The following is a 24,075-nucleotide window of genomic DNA, read 5'->3' on the forward strand; positions in this document are numbered from 1 at the left end:
ATAGAGGCTGTTGCAATTCGCCTTACGGTGGGATTTTTATTAACTGCGTGCTCTATCTATTTGCCACCTGGGACTGACATCTCCCAGGCAGACCTTGATGATCTTCTTACGCAGCTGCCTCCCCCTTTCTTACTTCTCGGGGATTTTAACGGACATAACACCCTGTGGGGTACTGCTAACATCAACAGAAGGGGACGGGTCATAGAGCGTATGCTAAATGACAATGACCTTTCCCTTCTGAATACTGGAACAAACACCTTCTTCCACATGCCTGCCCTTACTTATTCTGCCATTGATCTCTCTATCTGCTCCCCTTCTCTACTCCCTTCACTCACTTGGGAAGTGGAGGAGAATCCATACGGAAGCGATCACTTCCCTGTGATAACCTCGTTACACAGCGGGAGACCATGTCTTCCCTTCAGGTTACCACGGTGGAAGATTGACCAGGCTGACTGGACTGCCTTCCAACATCAGGCAAATTTTGATCTTAGCACAGTCAGTCAAGAGCCTATCAATGATGCAGTTAAGTACATCACAGAAAATACTGTCCAAGCAGCTGCGAATGCTGTCCCAAAAACATCAGCCCGGTTTCCACCATTTGCCAAACCTTGGTGGAATTCACAATGCACAGCAGCAAAAAAGGCTCAAAACAAAGCGTGGGGGATATTTCGCCGATATCTTACCACGAACAACCTTATAGCCTTCAAACGTGCACGAGCCAAAGCACGCTACATCCGTCGTCAGAGTCAAAAGGAATCGTGGATCCGTCTTACATCATCTATTAACCAGTCTACCAACTCTAAGGTAGTCTGGGATAAAATCCGGAAAATGAAGGGAAAATATACATCCCACCCTTCTTCAATCCTAGATTATAATGGATGCGCTATTGCAGATCCAACTGCAATAGCCAATGCTCTTGGGGAAACATTCTCTAACATCTCTGCAACATCTTCGTATTCCCCAGAGTTCCTGGTCCTTAAACATAAACTGGAAAAGCAAGCACTTAATTTTAAGACCAAGGGCCTCTATCCCTACAACGGGGAATTCACTATAGAGGAACTGAAAAGAACCCTCACTCTTTCCAAAGCAAGTGCTGTTGGACCAGATGGCATCCATTATGAAATGATTAAACATCTTTCACCAAAATCTATGGATTGTCTGCTCCTTCTGTATAACAGAATCTTTACTGAGGGGCAGTTTCCGGATTCCTGGCGAAAGGCAATCGTTCTTGCCTTTCCTAAGCCAGGAAAGGATCCAAAGGTTACCACCAATTATCGTCCTATTGCTCTGACTAGCTGTCTGTGCAAAATCCTGGAGAGAATGGTCAATTCTCGTTTAATATGGTATTTAGAATCAAATGACCTTCTCTCCAGCATCGAGTCCAGCTTCCGAAGGAACCGATCCACTTTGGACCATCTTATTAGATTGGAAGCATCCATCCGGGATGCTTTCCTAAAACGCGAACACTTGGTGTCGGTGTTCTTTGACATGGAGAAAGCGTATCACACAACTTGGAGATTTGGCATTTTAAAAGATTTACATAGCCTAGGCCTAAGAGGGCATCTGCCCTTTTTTATTCAAAACTTTTTAGCCAATCGATCGTTCCAAGTTCGTGTGGGATCCTCACTCTCTCGCTCCTTTGCTTTTTTGAAAGACAACTGCAGAAAGCCATTGATAGTCTGAATTCTTGGGCACTTGCTAATGGCTTCAGGTTCTCGCCGGAGAAGACCGTTTGCGTACACTTTTGTCGCAAGCGTAATCTTCATCCTGAACCTGAATTAAGGCTCGGACAAAATGCTATTCCAGTAGCAGCGAACACAAAATTCTTGGGACTCATATTCGATAAAAAAACTGACGTTTTTGGATCATATTCGTAAACTCCGCACAAAGTGCACAAGAGCCCTTAATATGCTCCGCTCGCTCTCCTCTTTATCTTGGGGTGCAGACCGATGCACCCTACTACGGCTGTACCGTGCACTTGTGCGATCCAAATTAGATTATGGGTCCCAAGTATATAGTTCAGCCAGAGACAGTACCCTTCGATGGCTGGACCCGGTCGATTATCAGGCTCTACGTATCGCTACTGGAGCATTTCGAACATCTCCTGTCCAGAGCTTATACGTCGAAGCAAACGAACCACCGTTATCGCTTCGTCGTAAGCAGTTGTCTCTAAAGTACGCCTTAAAACTGAAATCCCTGCCAGACCATCCTACGTGGCCATTCGTTTTTGAGCCACGATGGGAAAATTTCTACAACACCCGTAAGACTGCCAATCGTCCTTTTGGTATTCGTCTCCAAGAGCTACTCAAAGAACTTAATATGAAGGTAGACAAGGTTGCCCAAACACCAAAGCAACCCCTTCCACCCTGGCATGCTCGTGTCCCGGCATGCGACTTGTCGCTTAGAAACTGGGGAAAGTCGGACACTCCATCATCTGTCTACCTGCAGCTTTATTCAGCACACCGAGCTGAACATCCCGACTTCGCGCCAGTCTACACAGACGGTTCGAAGTCGGAATCATATGTGGGATCTGCTGCTGTCTTCACAGACAGCACTATATCAGAGCAGATTCCCTCTGAATGCAGCATATTTACTGCAGAGCTGCGCGCTGTAGAGTTAGCCTTGGATCACATTAGTGAATGCCAATACCAACGGTTCATTTTATATTCTGACTCTCTCAGTGTGTTACAGGCTTTAATATCTGTGAGATATAATCCTCATCCAGTTCTGTCTAGCATTCAGCAGAAGATTCACGTTCTCCACGAACGCGAATATGACATCCGCTTCTGCTGGATTCCGAGCCACATTGGGATTAGGGGAAATGATTTGGCTGACGCCGCAGCCAAATCAGCAATTCCCAATAATAACCGATGCCTGTTAGTCCCCTATACAGACTACAGGCAAATAGTACATCAAAAGTTACATTCCCAATGGCAGGATTCGTGGAATAGACAGACTGGAAATAAATTATATCAAATAAAGCCTGTAATTGAACCGTGGCAGTCTAGTCTGCGCAGGAATCGTAATGAGGAAGTTGTTCTTGCCCGGACCCGCATAGGACATAGTCATTTGACTCATTCAGTTTTGCTGAGGGCGGATGACCCTCCTATGTGTGAGTCCTGTGGCACAAATTTAACAATAAGACACATTTTAGTTCAATGTCCAGATTTTAGCAATATCCGTTTTACCGCTTTTATTTATCTGACTGAGCCGTATACACTCAGTCAGATTTTATCTGACAATGACAATGTGTCTGCTGTTTTTAGCTTTTTAAAAACAATAAATATTTTTACTCGTATATAAAATTTTTACATTTTTTTCTTATATATTTGTTATACCTTTTGACATAGTGACCTAACTAATTAGGTCACTGAAAATTTAAAAATTTTTATAAATGACCTGGTCTTGGCGCATTATAGCCTTAGTAGCTAATGCGCCAATAAAACCAAAACCAAACCAAACCAAATCCCTGCATCTTTTGCTCATTCTCTTGCATTCTTTCTGTTCGGCCATGATGTTCTGGCTTTCCAAGTGGTCTCATATCTTCTTGGTTATGTAGCTGGTCAGATTGTGTACATTTTTGGAAGACAAGTGATTGGCTTGGATTTCTTCAGGTTTCATCTATCTTGGTCCTTAGCTTTCAGGTATATGATTCCTTGAGAAAGAAACTCTGTGATTATTCCTGGGTGGCTTATCATCCTGGTGAGCTGCTCTTCTAGGTGCTTGTATGTGCAAGTTAACTTCTTGTATCAGTAGGTGAAGATGTAATTTATTCCCAGGGTTCGCCAGTTGTGAGATTTTCTGATCACCTCTTTTATTTTTTCCTCATGAATCTTTCCTTCTGTTTTCTCTTGTATGTACTTTTGTTTTCTTCTGTTCGAATTCTATCGTGAGTGTTCGGCCGTTATGCCTTACTTCACTGCTCCATATGTTGCCACAGAACACCTCAATCGTCTTCTTCTCGGGTGGTCCGTTACCTTCTTTTCCCTCTTATCGGATACTTTTTGTAGAAGACGCTTTGGTTTCCATCAACAATTCAGTTGTTTGATTTTGCTCTGTGTGCACTCTTTGTATCGATGTAGTCTCTTGCGGCCGACCGGGCTAGCCGAGTGGGTAAAGTACCTGCCCGGCAACCCAAAGGTCGCGGGTTCGATTCTCGCCTCGGGCTTGGATCAAAGTACTGCAAAAACCTTGAGAGGTGCAATATGGCCACAGAAGCCGATGCGCCAACAACTACCAAATCAAAAAAAAAAAAAAAAAAAGTAGTCTCTTGCTAAGTGCGAGGAGGTTCTGCTTCAATGTCTGTGTATTCTCCTCTTTCTGATTTTTGGATTCGTCTTTGCTGTGGATTTTGTCTTTCTTGAGGATGCAGTTCACTTTTCCATTAAACCTTTTTACTCCCGTTGATACTGGGTCAATTGGACTATTTTGACTCTTACTTCTTCTATCTTCTTCTGAAATCTTCTTTCCCAAGCTGGTAGTTTCTTGTTTTTTCATTTTTCCTCTGCTGGTCTCTCGTTTCTCTTCCATTGATCCTGGTCGCTGCTATGGTAACACTGTACAAAACTGTGTGGATGGCCTCCGGCTCTGCTCCGTTATTGTTGAGGTAATGTGGAATTACCGATTGAGGTGGTCTGTGACCTGCCACATGATTCTATTGGGACACTGCTTCCGTTGGTCTTTGTGGGGATTCATTTCCTCGGATTCTTTTAGGGCCTTCTTCCACTGTTTTGGATATCATGATTTCACTTCAGCTGCTTCTGAGTTGCATTTCTTCTTCCTCCTCTGTTTCGCTGTTTCCCATATTCTTTGTTCTTTGCAGTTGGTCGCTCACATCCTGGTTGATATTTACATGATTGCAGGAGCTATCAGGTTCTTAGTGACGATGGTCCTTCTTGGGTCTGCTATTCGCTGTTCTGTGACCTGAACATCCGGGAATCGTTCCAACCACTTGGTATATAGTCTCGTCCTGTACGCCCTCGTGGATAGCATAGTTTGGTAGGATCGCCGTCTTCCCCACACCGGGTGGAAAAGACCTGAGTTCGAATCCCATCGATGACGGGAGGAATTTTTATGGGTCTTTTTCACAACGTGGCTGAGTAACACAGCCACGTTGCGCATAACACGTGCAATTTACAGACAATATACACGGAGAAACATGGCTTATTCGCCAATGCTACTAAAAACCCAACAACAACAACTCGTCCTGTACGTTGTCATATCGGTCTCTAGCTTGGTTATTTTGTAGTATTTTCGCATGATGAATGTATTCAATGCTTCACTTCATGTAGTTGCGCATGAAGCACTTCCAGTTAGTAGCTGGATGGTCTTGCCCTTCCTTGGGAGTTATACGGGAGACAGCGCCACTTGCTCCATCCTCTTTCTTCTTGTTATATGTAATATGTAAAAGCAACAGTTTTGTCTACTTATTTGGTCCTGAAGATCAAACTTTGTTTGAATAGCATTTAAAACAGAACAAATATCTATATCACGAGCTGCCTAGGTATTGCACTACTTTCAAATAAATGACATGATCGAAAAGCAACCAAAAATTTATTTTAAAAAGAAAAGAATTTGTTACATTCTTACTACGGTTTATTTAATCCAATAAGACATCACCAAATTACTCGTCTATTAGAAATCATATCCTTACAAAGAGATATGATTTCTAATGTAATTTGACACCATTAAATCGTCTAAATCACTTCCAATCAGAAATCACTAAATTGCATTAGAAATCACATCCTTACAAAAATAAATTTAAAAATAATAATTATATTATAATGCAGTATATAATTTTTGAGTTCATTAATAAAACAGCACAATATTAAATGACATCATCCGAAATAATAATATTAGTATTTCAATGATGTATATATTTTTTAATTTCATTATAATAATATTTAATTGTTTTAATTTTATTAACATAAATCTCAGTAAAACTTATTGGCATGTGTAGATGTTTTCCTTCTACTTCATCTGAAGAGAAAGAAAAATAATACCAAAAAAGAAACAAAAAAAAAAGAAAAAAAACCTTCGGTGGAGTACGGAGCTGAAATCGAGTTTTTTTTTGCATGCTTCTTATGGAGTCGTATAACATCACTGACAGTTATGACCCCCCTCCCCTCTATTACGGCCACTGCTGGTAAACAGATCCCGCTACTCTTCTGGAGTGCGATGGAACTGTTGCTCAAGGCAATCAACAAACAGCGACCTCTGATCCTATAAAACATAGTTTAGTCACACTTCAGCCTTTTTTAAGACAATGTTTTAACTTTTTAAAACTTGAATGCGCTTTCTTCGGTAGTTCCACCCCGTTTCCTTTTTCTTTTTTTCCTTAGCGACCCTTCGCATAAAGTTACAATGTAAAGCGAAAGCAAACAGGCTTTGAAATGTCAAAATTTATTGCACAGTAGAATAACCCAATATCGTTTTCAGATGGATAATTCTTTATAATGTCTTCATTCATAATTTGCGTGTACTTTTTTTAAATACCACGGTCAATTAACGCATTAGACTAGAACAATAATAAATATATAAATGATTTTTTATTAATTATCCTTACAAAGTTAAACAATAATTAAAACCGAAAAAGAGTGTTTCATACATTTTCTTAATTAGAAATGCGATTTTTTATTAATTTTTCAGAGTAATTTATAAAATAGAATTTATAAGAGAAAAGTTCCTATTTTAGAATTTATATTTAGTATTGTATTTGTTTTATTTGAAGTAGAAGGGAAAAAAATAAATAAATTAGAGATTAAAATTAACAAGTTTCCGGGAAAGGAATTTACCGATTAAATAAACTAACACCTAAAGGTTATACTGAAATTTATTTTTGATCTTTATATATGACTTTATCGAAAGATATTTGAAAAAATGTATGCTGTTTAATGATAGGAGTTAGAACTATAGTTATAAGTTGAGTATTCTTAAAAAGGCTTTATCTTGTACCACGAAGTCTACTCTAGCCTATACCTTTCCACAAGGACTGCAGTGTAGGGGTGTAGTCACTATACTAAGAAAATAGTCTGCAGTTATTAATTCAAAATATTTAGTTCTGTTGTAGATTATGGTTGATGGAATGCTTTATGATTTTAGAAATCAGTTTATGTGACGAATTGATTACAGAGATTTACAGTTTGAAAAACACCAGGTTGAATAATACCAACTCTATTAAATTTATGGAAGATAAAAGACAGCGTGCTTATTGAAAGATATCTGAGTAGCAACTAACAAAGAACTTCGTGATTTACAACTTAATTGAGAACAAGTATGTGGAATTTTGAGATTCAGTGCGTCAAGAAAATTAGCCAACTTCTCAAGACAGTCATGGATGTACCATATGGACAGATCCACCAACACGGAGAAAGGGGGAGGGAGCTGGAGGATCTAGGGAGACCGGAGTTTGGTTTGGATTTCTTGTTGAAACGCATAAGGCCCGTTAGTGAATCTCCAGGGAGAGACTAAGAATTATAGTTTCGCTAACTCCCGAAGAGTTTAATTAATAGGCGATTGAATGTAATTTTATTCCGAGATTAGAAGAGCATCAGATTTTGATGTAATCATCGAACAAGTATGTGGGAGCTTAGTTCTACCAGGTTCGTGTCAGAGCAAACGCAGCGTCCATTAACATAAGCGTGAAAAACTGGCGATTTGTAGAGGATTTTGGTTGAAAAGGTACTTCAAGGTCGTAATAACCGTTAATCATTTAAAAATTCAGTTGTCAATGGTGTCTGTAAATTAATAATAATAACATAACACACATACACACAAAAAACAAGTTCCTGTTGATAATAATTCTCCAAGTGAATGGATTCAACGCAAAAGGTGCTGAAAGGATCCATCGCCAATGAAATGACGCTCTAGGTGTCTAGATCATTACGTTAATTAGCTTAAAAGTAATATTGCCATTTCTTTAAAATGGCAATATAATTCTTCATTGGAGCATCGCTTTTCATTTCAATTAAGCTTAATTAAGATTAAAGGTGATAACCAGTAGCGTTAAGCCTACTTTTATCGTATTCTAGCGGAAAGACAACCTGCATTTACATTGCAGGAAGTTTCTTTTTTTTTTTTTTCTTTCTTTTTTTTTTTTTTTTAAGTATTCGTAGTTTAACTCCGGAAGAACGTATCCCACGAGTTACTATTTTAAGAACACGCACGCCCACAGAGAGCTAAGTGAAGAAGACTGATGTATTAAAATTTGATACAACGCGTTTTATATATAAAAATCAACAGCCATGTGTTTACCATAGGCACTTTTCCTATGCTCTATCTGTTCATCGTTCTTTTACAGAGAGCAATTTAAACCCCTACCTGAAATACAACCGAACGCAAACTCACGATTCACAGAGAGTTATAATCGGGTGAACGCGTGCCCAACTTTAAATGGTCCGCGTGCGTCACCTCGTGAAGCAAAGCGCGGGTCCTTATAGGAACTGTAGTTTATAATGATCGTTAATCGCTGGATGAACACTAAAACAAACGGAATCCACTTGGGCGTTAAAACAAGGATACGGATGGATCTCGACGGGGGTTGTTCGTCAACTATAGCGTATCATCGCGCTAATACACAACACGACACGGGCCACACCTCCCGAAATGGAATCTTCCGAACCAATGTTGCTGGTAGTAGCGTATACACGTGTTTGTTGCGCTCACCAATTTCTCCCCCCCCCCAAATATGACGTAAGGATGCGAAACGCTGCTAGTAACATCGCGCAGAGAACCTTTTTAGACTCGCGAAAAAAGTTTTCTTTTTACCCCTCCCTGTTTTTTTCGATTTTATTTTATTTATTTTGCTTTGCCTGCCGAGCAGAAAGTTGCAATGCCCTCCATCTCACCTGCAGGTACCAAATGATCGTTCAGGTGATCGGCCAGTGCACCTGTAGTACACCAAGATACCAGTGAATCGTGTGTATGTGTTCCGGCAGTTCAGTGGACTGCTGACGGCTCTGGTCCATTCACAATATAGCAGGGGAGAAGTCGGGAAGAGAGAGAGAGAGAGAGAGAGAGAGAAAGTAAGAGAGAGAGAGACGTGTGTTTGTGTGTGTAGACACTAGCGCCAGTACTGCAGTCGACGTCGGGTACGGTCGATAGCATCGGCGGATTGGCCGGGTGAGCCGAAGACAGCATTAGCGGAGTGCGCTGTTCGCGAGGATCTTTTTAACAGCCGCTCGCTCCTACGGAGGTGACATTATCGGAGATGTGAAGGTGACAGGTTTGTGTTCGACGAAAAATGCACGTACAAAAAGGTGGAAAATGTACTAACAGAGTTATGCAAGGGTGTTTTAGCGGATAAACCGTGTGGGGGGCAAAAAGAGAAAGCCGGGGGAAGACATCAAGCAGGTATACAACAACACCGAACCTGGAGCAGTCGTCTTCAAGGTCGAAGATCTGAGCGATGTCTGGAAGCAGCAGCAGCAGCACCACCAGCACCAGCGTGCCAAGTTCATGCTTGTCCACAGCGTGTCTGTGTTTAATGTGACAGTGCTGTTGTCGACTTGGATACAAGTGCCCGCAGTTGATGTGGTCGCCTCTCCCCCTTCGACAATTCCCCACTTCTAGGGAAGAATCATCCGGTAACGTTTCAGGTGCTCACGTTCCTTTTTTTATTCCCCCCTTCCTCTTCTTCTCCCAAGTTCCTGCACAGCAACCCCTCGGAGGATCCCTTCCCTTCGATCGCATGCACGGTGAGGGGACAGAATGAATGACAGGTCCCACGCGTCTTGAGGTATTTACGTTGACAGCATCGTTCGGGAGAACACGGTCTTGGCATCCGCAGCTCCTTCGCCGAGAGGACTACGTAAGTCACAGTTCCTCTTTCCTACTTGTTCTCTAAGAAGTTACCATAAATTTATATGAATGCATTACACAAATACTACAATGAACTCTTATTAAGAAACTAACCAATGGGACTCCCTTTTACAAACAACATCCCGCAATTCTAGTAAATCCTCCAGCGTTCAGTACAAAGCCAATGGTTTGACCTTTAACCTTTTCATGTTCTTCTCGATGCCTTAAAGCAGGTCACCGAATGAAGAGAGCTTATTTATCACGCGCAACTTCAATTATATTAAAATTCTTTTTGGTTTTATGGGTTTTTATCCTATGCCAGTAATTTAAATATGTTAAAGCTCGGATATCGTCTTTAGTACTTTATTTTATTAGCTAGCTTCTTATAAATCGCAGAAAATATTTATTAGACATCATTCAGTATAAAGTATTGAGTTACCATTATATTGATTTTATCTCCATACTTATGTACCATAACCGGAAGTTTTATAGCGAAGTGGAAATTTTAAAAATCGTTAGTTAAAGAAAATGGTTGCTTCTAAGAGGAGTGATCGGACACTCGCAGAAGCACAGGAGGGGAAGGGGGTCATAGAACCCTGACAGTTCGGCTTTTTAGGAATTTCAAGGTCTAGTGGTGTACGTGCTTTTAACATTACAAATGAGCAGTTTATTTTTTTAAGCAATGTAGATTATTTTTAATCATAAGGAATAAACGCATTAAATTAATAATCATGAACTTCTTCTTAAATATAATAATACATAAAAGATATCCGTGAATATTTTTAGAATTATTTGGCTCATTTTGAGTAATGGCTTTTGTCTTTAAGACTGTTTAAATACCCTAGAAAATATGCTGACCACAATGTTCATCTCATTTCCAAAATAAATATTAGAAAATACATTAAAAAATTATTAAAAATAAATTTTAATTAAATTATTTTCGTTTGAGTTTGTTGACTTAGTTAAGATACTTTTTTCCAATGCCTTTACAGAAATGTTGCCACAAAACGTACTCGGTTATCTGTGTATCGATTCTAGAAATTATTTCCAATTATTAAATAATTATGGGTTGTTTTTTTTTTTTTTTTTTTTTTTTGCAACTACGCGATTTAGTTATCACAAGCTGATGCAGGATCTGACAACATTCTGTTCTCAAAGCATAGATATCCAGGATTGCTCAATAAAATTCAGGTCAAGAAAGCAAGTCTGTACACTTGATAAACTTCTCTTCCAGTACTGTTGGCAAGTCGTGACCTGTATGACATAGAGAAATTGCAAAATAAGAAACCCATGCCTTCAGCATATCAAAGAAGAGAATACACATACCTACTTACAAGTTTTATCGATATATAAAAATATATAGCCTCTGGAAATATGAATGGCTAAAATATGCATTTATATAGAAAATTTCTTTTAATTACTATTTGTAGCGAATTGTTAAAGTTAATGCATATTCAACGATAATGTAATCAAAGATTGGTAGCCTAGACATACTGTGCGTGGCAGCATTTAAGAATTTTGGCTGATGTAGGCATGATAGTGCCTGGATTTAAAAGAACTTGCACAATGACAGTTCTTTCAGATTTGGCACTTACCCAAAGAAAACACGAAGCCAACGTTTTAGAACTAGTAGACTATTATGTTTATAGCAAATAAATCATCTTTAACTAGTGGTAAAATTAGATTAATGAAATATCCACAATGGCCGCGACAATTAGTTTTGACCAAAGAACTGGAAGCTGGTATTTATTTCGATGAGCAACATTTCTCTTCATAAATGTGAATTGTATTCATTGTCTCCCTTTACACTGTACCATGACATTACATCAGTTAGCTTCTCCCCTCCCCTAGTAAACGGGGAAGAGGGCTGAAAAAATTCTATCGTATTTTTCTCGAATCCATATTTTGTGTTTGTATAATACATTCGTATTTTCTATATAAACATAGATTATATTAAGACTTAAAACTATTAAAACTTAAGCATAACCTTTCAGACTTAATTAATTTATAAGTCGAATCGGTAGTAACAATATTAATAATTAATTTTGACTTTCACTAAAATTACGGTAATTTATTTGTTTATACAGTTTGTTTCGTATAGAATTTTAAATAATATTTACAAAAAAGAAAATTAATAATATGTATATAAAATGAATTAATAATATTTATATAAAAAGAATTAATAATATATCTTTACATAAAAAGAATTGTTTTATATGAAATTACCAATTTGTATATTAATAATAATTATAATATAACAGAGGCAACCAATATTCAGCAAAACTTAATTTCTGAATAATTATAAAATAAATCATAAGGCAGCTCCCTCTAGCGGTACAATTATCACTAGAGCACAGTGTAAATATTGTATAATATTCAAACAAACGCTAAGTGGATTGCTTTTGCTTTTTTTAATCATAAATTCAATTGAAATACATAACGCGTGGTCTGTTCCTATTTGAGAAATTTATTTATTATTCTAAACTTCATTCTTTAGAGTACTAAAATATCTTTAAAAGAAAACGGCTTTTATAAATCAAAACTGTTTTTTTTTAATTTAAAAGGAGACGTTTTTGGGGACAGAGTATTGATTGATGCTTGTTTCCTTGTACTGTTTAACAACCTTAGTTTCTCAGATATAGATTCCTAGATGGAAATTTTAAATTTCTTTTTGTAATGGATTAAAATAGGTCCATGAATTTTAATCAAAAGTTCATTCCTTTCTCCAAGTGCCCATATTCAACTTTCTCGTTTTATTGGATTTAGAAATTTATTGGAAAAACGAGAACTCCTTAATTCGATAAATTTCTAGATACTCCTTGTATATTTATGGATATTTGACAAGATAATCAAACTCTCTGGTTTCGCTTAATTCCTTTGGCATTACTGGGGATTTATAAACCCAAACATTATCCATGAACCAATCCCAAAAGTGGAAGGTTGCATTGTAAAATGAGAACACTCGCTATTGAAATCCTTTATTATCGTAGTAACTATGGAGGTTGGTGGAGTAAAAAGAAAGTGTTTACACTTAGAGAGAGACTGCTCATTTGCAGTAAATCATGCATGATGGAAATGATTTCATTTTTAAGTAATTAGCTGAAGACATTATAAACTGTAAAATTATTTTGCAGTTTTTTAGGGGGAAATTAAGCCCATGAGGCGTTAAATCATATTGCGATCGCAAGGGTATAAAATAATACTTGTTTTAACTCCAGAGAGTTAAAAAAAACCGGGTTTATTCTGTTTTTATTTAAATTTTTAAAAAAAACTTGAAATTTTAGCTTAAAAATGTGAAAACCAAATTCCATATCGAACCCTGTTCTTAATGTAACCCATTCTTAAGTACGTTTCGCTGCGATTTAAACCAGTGCTTCTCCATTGTACCTGACCTCTTTTCCTCGCCTTTATCTTTCACTCCGAGTTACAATTCGCCACGAAATTCAGTCAGTAAGTCAGGGCAACTCGTTCAATGCCTCTCTCAACTAGTGCCACGAGCGTGCCAGTGGCTATCGATCGAGCCACGTGCGCATGTCACATGATCGAGCACCACAGACTGAAGATGCAATGTAGGTCAACGCGCGCACCGGCATCACCCAGCAGTAGTAGCAGCTCACAGAGCAAGCGTACGTTGGCATTGACAAAAAGCAAACAGTGACATTGATTTTCCTTCCTTAAAGTTCGGTTGTGTGTGTGTGGCAGTGGTTCCACGTTCATTCAGTGTGCTGATATCAACTCTCTTTGGACACTCCTTTTAAGATTTTTGTTTCTCTCTTTAAATTACCCAAGATAAGATACCCGAATTGTTTATGCATTCTTCATTCAGATAACAACGAATTCGTCTTTCTGGATGTTGTGTTAATCTGAAGTTGTGTTACAAACCGCTTATCAACTGAGAATCCTTCCTTTTTTCGGCTCTTATCTGCAGAGAACGAAAAAAGAAAAAAAAAAAAAAGGCCACTTTCTTACATTTTATCTAGAAAACTTCAAACAAACAAAGGTTTCTGATAAAGTTTTAAAAGACGTCTTATTTGAATGGTATAATCAGTAGGGATAAATCGTGTGACATAAATAGAAAATTACAGTTTCTGGACATTTTAAATAGGAGATAATGATCGGGTTCGCATAAATGGGATATTGGAAGTCAGATGGAAAGAGTTTAATTTCTTTGCTTTTAAGACCATTCCAAGACTTTTAAGCACCAAAATGCTGCTGCTTTCCTCTGACATAAGATCCGAGTACGATAATCCATTTTCATTAATTGCCCATCTGTAGATGAGTCGTCCACATATGGTGTTCATGCCGCAAGATGGCGCGCGAACCGATTTCATGTGCTAGTACCATCATCCAAAGACAAAAATAACAGATATGTTACTTTTAAAATATCATTTAAAAGTAATTTACTTTTTTTTTCTTTTCGGTTTCTTAAAAAAATGAAATAATGTAAAAATTATGGATTTCCAATTGATTATAATCGTAATTTAAGTTGAAGTATCATTAATAGCGATTTATGTTTTAACTTTAAATGTTTGGACCGAATTTTGCGAGAACGAATTTTTGAAATTCGCATTGATTAAATTGTGCAATTTTCTAATACAATTTAATAAACATTATTGTGGTTACAGGTAATAATACTAAGCAATAAAAAACATTTTAAGAAAGTGGCAAGCGAAGATGTATCCAAATACATATATTGATATATTTACAGAATGAAAATCGCTTCAGATAAGCAAAGATAATGGATGGCTAGACACTGGTGAATTTTATTGAATATATTACCGAAATCGGCTGTCTTTCGATGTATTGGCTGATTGGTTCTCTTATGTTTATCGTTTGTTATTTCACTTATATTTATGGTACACTTGTAATAATAAAACAAACTCGAACATCACAGGTGATCTGCATCACATGTGCTACTCTGTAGTTTCACCTATAACTGGATCGTCCCTACAAAATCTAAGGCCACTCTAAAAATAGCACACTCATCCAAATCTCACCTATCGAAACAAACTCCTACTTGTATAAAAAGTAGTAATCGGCACTTGTTATGCAGGACACGATCTCACGGACACAACACGTGCTTTGCGACAGCCGTGTCATGTTTTGACACTGATTGATGTATTCGCTATATAATTCTATTGTGATAACTTGTATTATTTTTTTTTTAATACCCTCGCTGTCTACTGTAAGGGAAAGAAAGGTTGCGAAATGAGCTAAGGTGAAAAATAATAACTCTTATAGCAGCATCGGGAGTATTTATGTATTCAAGGATTTGAAGGGATAACTTTTCGAAAGTTCGAAGGCTACAAAGTAAGGATATATTCGGATTCTAAAATTATCACCAAAACGACTTAAAAAAACAACAGTAAAATTTAATGAAGTTATATCAGACTATTAATGTAAATTCGAACTTAATTCGGTGTTTGGAACGTTTTATATCATAATACGATAAAATAATTGCTTTTATTTAACACCATAATCCAAAGTGGGAATTTGAAATGTCTCTTGTTTATCAATGTTGCTTCAAAAATTTAGAGTGGGCAGCATCAAGTGTGCAGGAGTGGATAATCGAGATATCGATCTTCCTACATTGATTTATTGCAGGTATAACGTAAGTCTCCTTGTGCGTATAATGCCACGCCTGTTATGTACTGTACTTCATGAAACACCTTCAGAGTACTGTATCTGTATCGCTTTCTTTAGGACAAACCGGATCTCTTTGACATACGTTTTACCTATTTTTATCTCATATATCAAATGTTAAACTACCATCCAGCGTCACTGAAGCACGTCCAAATATAGTGTATTACTGCATATATTTTTCCCGTAAATATTCAGCCTATCTGTAATTAGTAAATAAAAACTCTTAACTATTAGTAAATACTAGTTATGTTTGATAACTTTATCACACATCTGTCGACTTAAACCATGGTGAGTTAAATTGATGTGTGGGCGTTTAAACTAGATTTTAAAAATCCAAATAGAATCCAAACGCGCAGTGTTGAATTATGGGTGTCAAGCGGCTTTAGGTAAACTATTATTTTGTGGAGCTTTATATTTAAAAAAAAGTACTTGTATTTCAAAGGTACTCGTAACAAAAAACTCGTAAAAATTATTCAAATGTGAACTGTTACAGTGCTATGGCTGTTGAGTTTTATAAATGGCTGAGCTTAGAATGATAAAAATAATGAAATAATTTTTTAAAAATATTTTTTTTTAAAAATTATTTCATTTTTTATCATTCTAAACTCCTTATATATCTATTACATACATCTTACGATTTTTAATAATAAATAATATATATATTTTACGATTTTTTAGTTTAATTTGCCTAATTAATTGCTTTTTGCTCAATGGGAAAGTTGTTCCCCGTCCTCGGTGATCGGTATACTTCTGAAACGAGCGTAAGCCGATTTTATTTGAAGAAAGGGCAAACGTTTACTCCTATCGAATAGCTAGCTGTACAAGAACAGTTATGTGTCTGTTTCCTCTTGCAAATAATGAGAAAAGAAAATAACATTCAAAAGAATTATTAAAAAAAAAAAAAAATCATGAAATAGAAATTTCATAGACGTCAAAACCGGTTGTCGGTTTTAACGTCTATGAACTGCCACGTTCTCGCTGGTTCATTGGGAAATAACAAATACCTTTCAGCACAGAATGTTGTGCAAACATGGACACAAATTGACCCTTCAATTGGCCACAAAAATCCAGAATATGCACTAGGGCGGCTGGGTGGAAGCATAAAATTTACATCTCGGTGTTGGCCGACCTACATAAACTGAATGAAGAGTGCATCAAAATTCATTAGAACAACATCTTGGTGTCTATTTGCATGCACGTTTGTAAAACTGTGTGAAAACATGTTTTCCAATACCGATTCATTCCAGATAGTATTACTGCATGAAGAATGAGGCCAAATTGCTAGAGAAACAGCAAGCTTATCTTTCGAAAGACATCCTCAGAGTCTGCAAATATCACACACCACAATGTCAAAACCCATCGGTTGCAGAAATACTCGCTATCAGGTCGGATGGTCCGTCAATGTGTGATGTGGTGTGGCATATGTTGGGATGAAGTTGGCCGCCCAGTTTTTCTTGACGTGCAGTCACGAAAAACTGAGCACGCTGATTGGGGAGAAATACGAATTATTTCTTTTTCTTCAAATTAAATCGGTTTACGTTGTTTTCAATAGCACACCGATTTTTTTTTATGCTAAATCGAGGACGGGGAACAACTTTCCCATTGAGAACAAAAGCATTAAGTATTAGGTAAAATTTTAATTTCGAAATCGGAATATTTAAACGATAATACTTAGATCAATTTAACCATTAAATTCAAAAAAATTTCATCCTAAATATGACAAAAAAAAAAAAAAACCAGAAAACAAATGGTCAGACGTAAAAATAAGTTAGATACACTCTGGTGCATTTTAATTGAAACAACCTGTATAAAATAATATTACCTTTAAAAACAATTGACTATTAAATAATTTACACTTTTACTTATTATATTTTAACCACCATATTTAGCGTAATTTTAAATTTTAAACGGTTTTGTCTTGCTAGTTTTCTGTTGAACAGAAAACAAGTATATTCACACGGTGAATATACTTGTTGTCGGTGTGTAATAGGTAATTGAAATGAATAGTATTTCTAATGGTGTGTACACAGCTAGTTTCTCCAATAGATTTATTTATCCCAGAATTTAACGCGTTTCCAACACTGATTGCATAAATTTTCAGATCAGTATTCAACTCGAAATATTTTCTCCGCAAGGAATTACTGTTAAATGCAATTAAAATTTTCCTCAGTTAGTTTGAACTTCGCGATGTTGTTTTGGTTATCAATATCCAATGCGCTCTTGCAGTAAGCGGTACGGATGAACTAGTCACATTACTCATTGTCTTGAATGGATAGAACGAGTTATATCAGATGTCTTTAAGGAACTGCTTAAAACTTTCCATTTAATCTAAATGAACGCTTCCCTTTCTCGTAAAGTTTGGAAATACAGTACTCTTATTATTTTTTCATTCACTGACTCTGTGCACATTCATTTTTCTTTCTGTGCATAGGCACAGAAAACAAAAACCTCTCTTCTCTCCATCTCGGGTCATCAATATAAGAAAAATAATATTAACAATATTTGTCCAACACACAAAAAAATTTGTTAGTATAAAAATGTGGCTTTTATAAAGCATAATTATTCAAATATTCCTTTGGTGTACTATTAAGTGAGAAAGGTACGTAATTTTAAACAAATAAATATTAAAATTCTTAACTATTTTTGTTATAAAATAAAATATACATCCTGGGTATTTACAGTGAAGATGCTTCTGAACTCGTTATTTTTTTTCAGATACGTTTTTCTCTCCTAGAAACTACACTAAATGATTGAATAAAAAATAAACAGATAGACGTACGCTATAAAATAAAGGTGATTGATTGACTATAATATCCCGAAGAAAGAACACTGAATGTAGTACCATCTGTAGAATGTAGTAGGAAAAAGAATAAATAAGCAACTGACAGATATGAATGAGAGTCATACTAAATACCAAGACATGATCATTAAAGGCGAACTAAACTCTTAAATAGATCGTTAACTGTAAGATTAATTTCACACCTTTTAAACATTCAATGTTTAATGTTGTTCACCCGTTTTATGCACTCAACTGAAGAGGTCTTTGTTACCAACTCGAGACAAATATTTCTTTGCAACCCGACTAGATGCACCAGTCATCATTGTCATTACTGAGAAACGAAGACAGATGAGAGTCCATTTGTAAGTTTCAGACCAGTCTTACCTGATCTGTTTTCTGTGCTTTCTGGTTTAAGATAAAAACAAAATGATATAATAAAAAAAAAAAAAAAAATCTCTGTTTTCTTGACGCCTGCGTCTACAACCTGTTCTTGTTTTGCAGCATGCATTCACACCACTACCACCAACAACAATTCTGCTGTCCATTGAAACAGGATGAACTGCAGACGCGGTCATATTTATCCCTCTGGATAACGCATCTTATAAAACGAAATATCGACCACGTCCTATTATTATTTTAAAGATTTTACAAATTCCTGAGTTCTTACAGTTCTGTAACTAATAACGATATTTAAATAATCCCAGCGTATTATTTTTATTATCGAATCGGAGCATGCGCAAATTTGCTAGTCCACGCATGCGCAGAATTTATTTGTTTCGTATTATGTCACGTTGCATTATGTTATAATAGATGTTATGTTATACAAATACAAACACTGCGATCTAGGTAAGGCCATGAATCTGACCTACTATTCCACTTAGCAACATTGCTCAACGGGTTTTATCTTGTTTGATAAATACACAACGCTGGAGGAAATTTTATTTAAAGTTTTTATATAAAATGTATGTATTTATTTAACTAACAAAATAAGGTACCAATAAGCGATGGCATTTTATTTTAAAATTTCTGATAATTTATTATAATGATAAATGACATTCGGTATTAAAATGATACCTGACCACTTTTTTTTTTTTTTTGTCTGCTTCAAGTTTGAGAAATGAATGGTTTGGTTACTATCCTTCCTGTTCCGAGAAGGAAAGCTTTCCTGATATCAGGACACTACCGTCTCCCTAACATACTTGGGAACTATTTGTCTCATCAGCAGGCGGATAAGTAAGTAACTCTCCTTATCGTGAATCCCTGCAGCGTTCTACTTTCAGATAGTCATATATCTACAATTTGAACGCTTGTAGCCTTGGGTGATTTATTAAACCGTGTAATGAGACACGTGAGAGGTGAAAAACCGGTTGACACAAGATCATTTTGTTGAGATACTAGAAGGTACCCAAATATATTCGGATGATGTAATTCTTAGGCAACTACAGACACCTAGACCACAGAATCGTTCAACTTACTTATTCATTATTCATATTAGGTCACTCCCCCCTTGAAGGATAAAACTTTGGGGTGGTTCATATAATTTTCGATATAAATTTACTTTAAGAATTGCTCATAAGATTCTCGATCAATAATGAAGATCCAAAAAAGAATCAAATAAAAAGGTTAAGCAAAATATGATGCAAATTTTGTTAACACCTGTTAGGTTACGTCTTTTCTGTTTTATCTTTGTAAATACACCGTAAACGACTGTCTATATACACAGCTGCACTGACATATCAAAGGCGTATTCATTTTCTTCAGAGTGATTCTAATAAATTGTCCACAGAGTGTATAACAATTCTGTTTTTTTCCGAGCTCCGGTTTTTACGTAAATATTTTAATACAAAACAATTCAGTAAATTCCCCGACGTTCGTACTTTGAGCAATATTTGAAGAATATCATTTTAATTCGTTTATTTTTCTGTCTCGCGTCTCTTTGTATTAATGATCTCTATATGCAAAGCAGTTTTATCCTGTGTCGTGCGACTCCTATCACCTTTGTCCATCTCGATTATTTATCACGTCAAATAGAAGGAACAAACAAGATATTCCCAAAAAGAACCACTAAAGATGAAAATAAAACAAATAGGACAAAAAATAGAAAGCTTTTAGAGTCGTTAGCTACTATAAATAAGTAAGCTTCTTAGTAAAATCCACAAATTACCTCTCAACAGACACATTATAAAGGCATTAGTTCCGGTCTACAAACCTAACCTTGGTACATTTGCGGTGACCTGAACAGGTTCTTTTCGGAGTAAGCTGATACCCGTTTCTCCTCTAGAGCAAAAGCTCGCGCGCGCGCGCACACACACGCACAAACATACACACGTATTTATGATTTTAAATAGTATAAAATTAGCATTACTAAAAGGGGAATTTTAATGTATCCATCTCTCATTAAAAAAAAAAAAAATCCCAATTACTTATACTTTTCCTATCGCCTAGTGTCCATCCAATTACCTTTTGACCTCTTACACTCTTCGCTTCAACCATCTTGGGATATTACCTGTCCCAATGATCTACAATACACCGCCAGAATATAAACTTATGTGAGCCTTCTGCTATTCTCTGTGATTTTAAATTTCTGCCGATTGCTTCCTGTCTCTCCTACTAGTGAAAATTTACCTTTTGGTTCATTTTACTCATTCTCTTCAGCACCTTATACGCTGGTGTTCAAAGAATTTCACATTTGTAACCCTTTTTTGCAGTGGGATGTTACATTAATTACTAGCATCACAAATAGAAATATAAACAAAAGATATTTATTGATAGTTAAGGCAAAGCTAAGTAATATTTGACAGGTGCGCACAAAATATTCCAAAATGAGTATTTGCAACCTTTATACAAAAGTTTGGTAAACACGACAATTATGGCTGAAATGTTATCAGAATTTGCTTCAGTTTATCATTTTAAATGGAAAACAAAATGAAAAGTTCACCAGGTGCAAACTAATATTTAGTTGAACCGCCTCTGGCCCCGATGACACCAAAGCATTGACCAAATCATTTTCTGAAGATAATCAACTGATAGTTCGTGGTTCCAAACACGAATTATGGCTTCCTAAAGTTCACGAAGGGTCTTTGGTTTCTTTCTGGCAACTGCAGATTCCACACGATCAACAGTTCTCTATAGGATTCAGGTCCGGGCTGTTTCCTGGCCAGCTAAGAGTTGTAATGGACCGTTCTTCCAACCATTTTTTCACCTGTAACAAATGTAAACACATTATTGTCGAACCTCTAATGCAGAAATGAAGCATTAGCATTAGTAGAGGCATTTGATGCAAGACAGCAAGCTTATGCAGCATCAGACAAAAAAAAAAAAAAAAAAAAAAAACCACTTCACCCCTCTGTTCGTTCAAAATACCTGTCCAGCTGAGCCTTAAACTTATTTAGGCTATCAACCTCCACCACAAAGGATGGAAGTCTGTTCCACCAACCAACCACCCGCTGGCTAAAGGCAAATTTCCGCACGTCTATCCTACATCTGTCTTTCCTCAATTTGAATTTATGCCCTCTCAGGTGATTATTCTGAGCTAGAGGAAGAATCCCATCAGCATTGAGCATGCTAAAACCATTCAATGCTTTATACACCTCTATCAGATCACCACGCCGGTGCCTAGTCTCCAGACACTGTAATTTGCAAAACTCAAGCCTTTCTTCGTAAGAGCACCCTTTGGTTCCATTCACTAATCTTGTTGCCCTTCTCTGTACTCGTTCCAGCAGCTCTACATCCTTCTTGAAATGAGGCCTCCAGACCTGTATACAGTACTCTAGGTGTGGCCTGACCATTGCCTTATACAAGGGAATAATCACCTCCTTATCCCTGCTGGAAAAATTCCTGTATATCATTGACAATACTCCATGAGCTACTCTTGCAGCCCGTCTGCACTGCTCAGAGAACTTCATATCTGCCTGCACAACCACCCCCAAGTCCCTTTCATTCTCTACCACTGTCAGTGTAGTACCACAGAGTTGATACGTTGCTCTGGGGTTACTGTTTCCCATGTGTAGTACTTTACATTTGTCAATGTTAAACTTCATTTGCCATCTCTCAGCCCATCTGCTCAACCTTTCCAGATCCTGTTGCAGCAGAATAGTGTCAGTAGTGTCCTTGACAACCCTGCCAACCTTTGTATCGTCTGCAAACTTGGACATTAAACTTGATATACCATCATCAATATCATTTATAAATACAGAAAACAATAATGGACCCAACACTGAGCCCTGAGGGACTCCACTAATAACATTAGTCCACGATGAGCAGTGTCCATTGATTACCACTCTCTGTCTTCTCCCCCTCAACCACCCCTTTATCCATAGCAGCAATTTGCCTCCAATGTCACACTGCTCCAATTTGTGTAGCAGTCTTCCATGTGCAGCAGTATCAAAAGCCTTTCTAAGATTAATTTCTTTCTAAGCTAAAGTAACTACAGGAGTGCCTACTTACACTTTTCGCCCGATGACAAAGAGCAGAGTCGTCCTGAAAGATCCAGTTACTTGGTAGGTTGAAATGGTCTCTAATGGTTGGCAGCAGTTTGCCTTCCAATATAGCCAGGTATCCATTGGCATTTACGGAACCTTTTATAAACTGCAGGTGACCTACTCCGCGATACGAAATGCACCCCCATATCATTTTGCTGGTAGGGAATTTTACTGTAGACACCATACAGTCTAGTTTGTTATTTGGTTTTTAGGAGCATTAGCAACTAAGGCTATATTGCTCCGGGGATATGCGGTGGTTATTCCCTGACCTTTCCGCATCATCCGTATTTGGTGGTCACGGGCTCGAACCCCGGTCTAATCAAGAAGCGTATGCTACACACTGCTGCTCCTGCCCACCTGGCTACGAAGGCGCCCATACAATCTGGATGGTATTCTTCACCACTTCTGTGGCGAATCGTTTGTCTCCCATCAGAGCCATGCATGTTGAATTTCTTCTCATCCGAGAAAATAAAGTCTATTTTCGAAGAGGCGTCTTCTGACTGTTACTGCACTTGCTACCGCTCCTGTATGTTCTTCCCATTCTCTACGATTTTTAAGGCATAAGCGCTTCAGAACGCGGCCCTGTTTTGATTTAGAGACTCGTTTGCGTCAGGTTCCTTTTTTCCTATCAGAAGAACCAGTATTCTTGAGTTTGGAAAGAAATCTACTCGCTGTCGACTGATTACAAGACAGTCTATAAGGATTAAGAACATCTATTCCTCACCGAAAGCAAGAATAGCACTCTTTCTTCGTGGCGTCAACCGCACGTAACTCGCCATCCTGACACAAGCAAGGAATGACTTCAACTATTGAAGAGCGTACTTATATAGCTGAAAGTAACAGCTGATGCAATATTACTTCATCTCCCACGCGCGTCAATCTTATCTGATGCAATCTGTAAGAAATATTGCCATATACTTATGTTAATCGGACGACAATTAAAATTTTAAGGGGTGAGGCACTGTCTTTGAACACCAGCGTACATATCAATTGGGGAGCTCCTCCTCTAAAATGTCTGGTTGCCAAACTTTGCCGTCTGCATCTTGTAAGCCGTTCTCAGAAGGACAACAATTAGTAGCTCTTACCAATTTTGTTGTCTTTCTTTGAACCCTCTCTAGAAGTTCTGCACCCTGTTTCTTCAGGCCTAAATACAGCATTCCAAGTGCAGTCTCGCTATAGTTTTATATTGGAGAATAAAGACATTCTTGCATACCAATGAATATATCTACCATACCATGGTATTCTACCAATGGTAGAATATATTACATACATGTAGATTACATGTACTTTCCTATACTGTTCAATTCTTGATATTGCTCAGATCCCTTGGTAGCAATCAAATCAAGAACATTTGAGTCCCTTGTTCGCTTTCTG

The 24,075-nt window shown here is 37.3% G+C and overlaps 1 protein-coding gene across 3 annotated transcripts in view; it reads left to right on the top strand.

Annotated features, from left to right (window-relative positions):
- The first annotated feature begins 9,046 nt into the window (after positions 1 to 9,046).
- Positions 9,047 to 24,075, top strand: part of LOC150077201 (solute carrier organic anion transporter family member 74D-like) — a 271,883-nt gene continuing 256,854 nt past the window's right edge. For all 3 annotated transcript variants that reach the window (XM_090386382.1, XM_090386381.1, XM_090386380.1), the window contains exon 1: positions 9,047 to 9,808. The gene's annotated coding sequence lies outside the window, so the exon portion shown is untranslated. The remainder of the gene's footprint in view (positions 9,809 to 24,075) is intronic.

The sequence above is a fragment of the Mastigoproctus giganteus genome, chromosome 12 (genome assembly GCF_048544385.1).
Source record: "Mastigoproctus giganteus isolate SK-2022 chromosome 12, ASM4854438v1, whole genome shotgun sequence".
Classification (NCBI taxonomy): Eukaryota; Metazoa; Arthropoda; class Arachnida; order Uropygi; family Thelyphonidae; genus Mastigoproctus; species Mastigoproctus giganteus.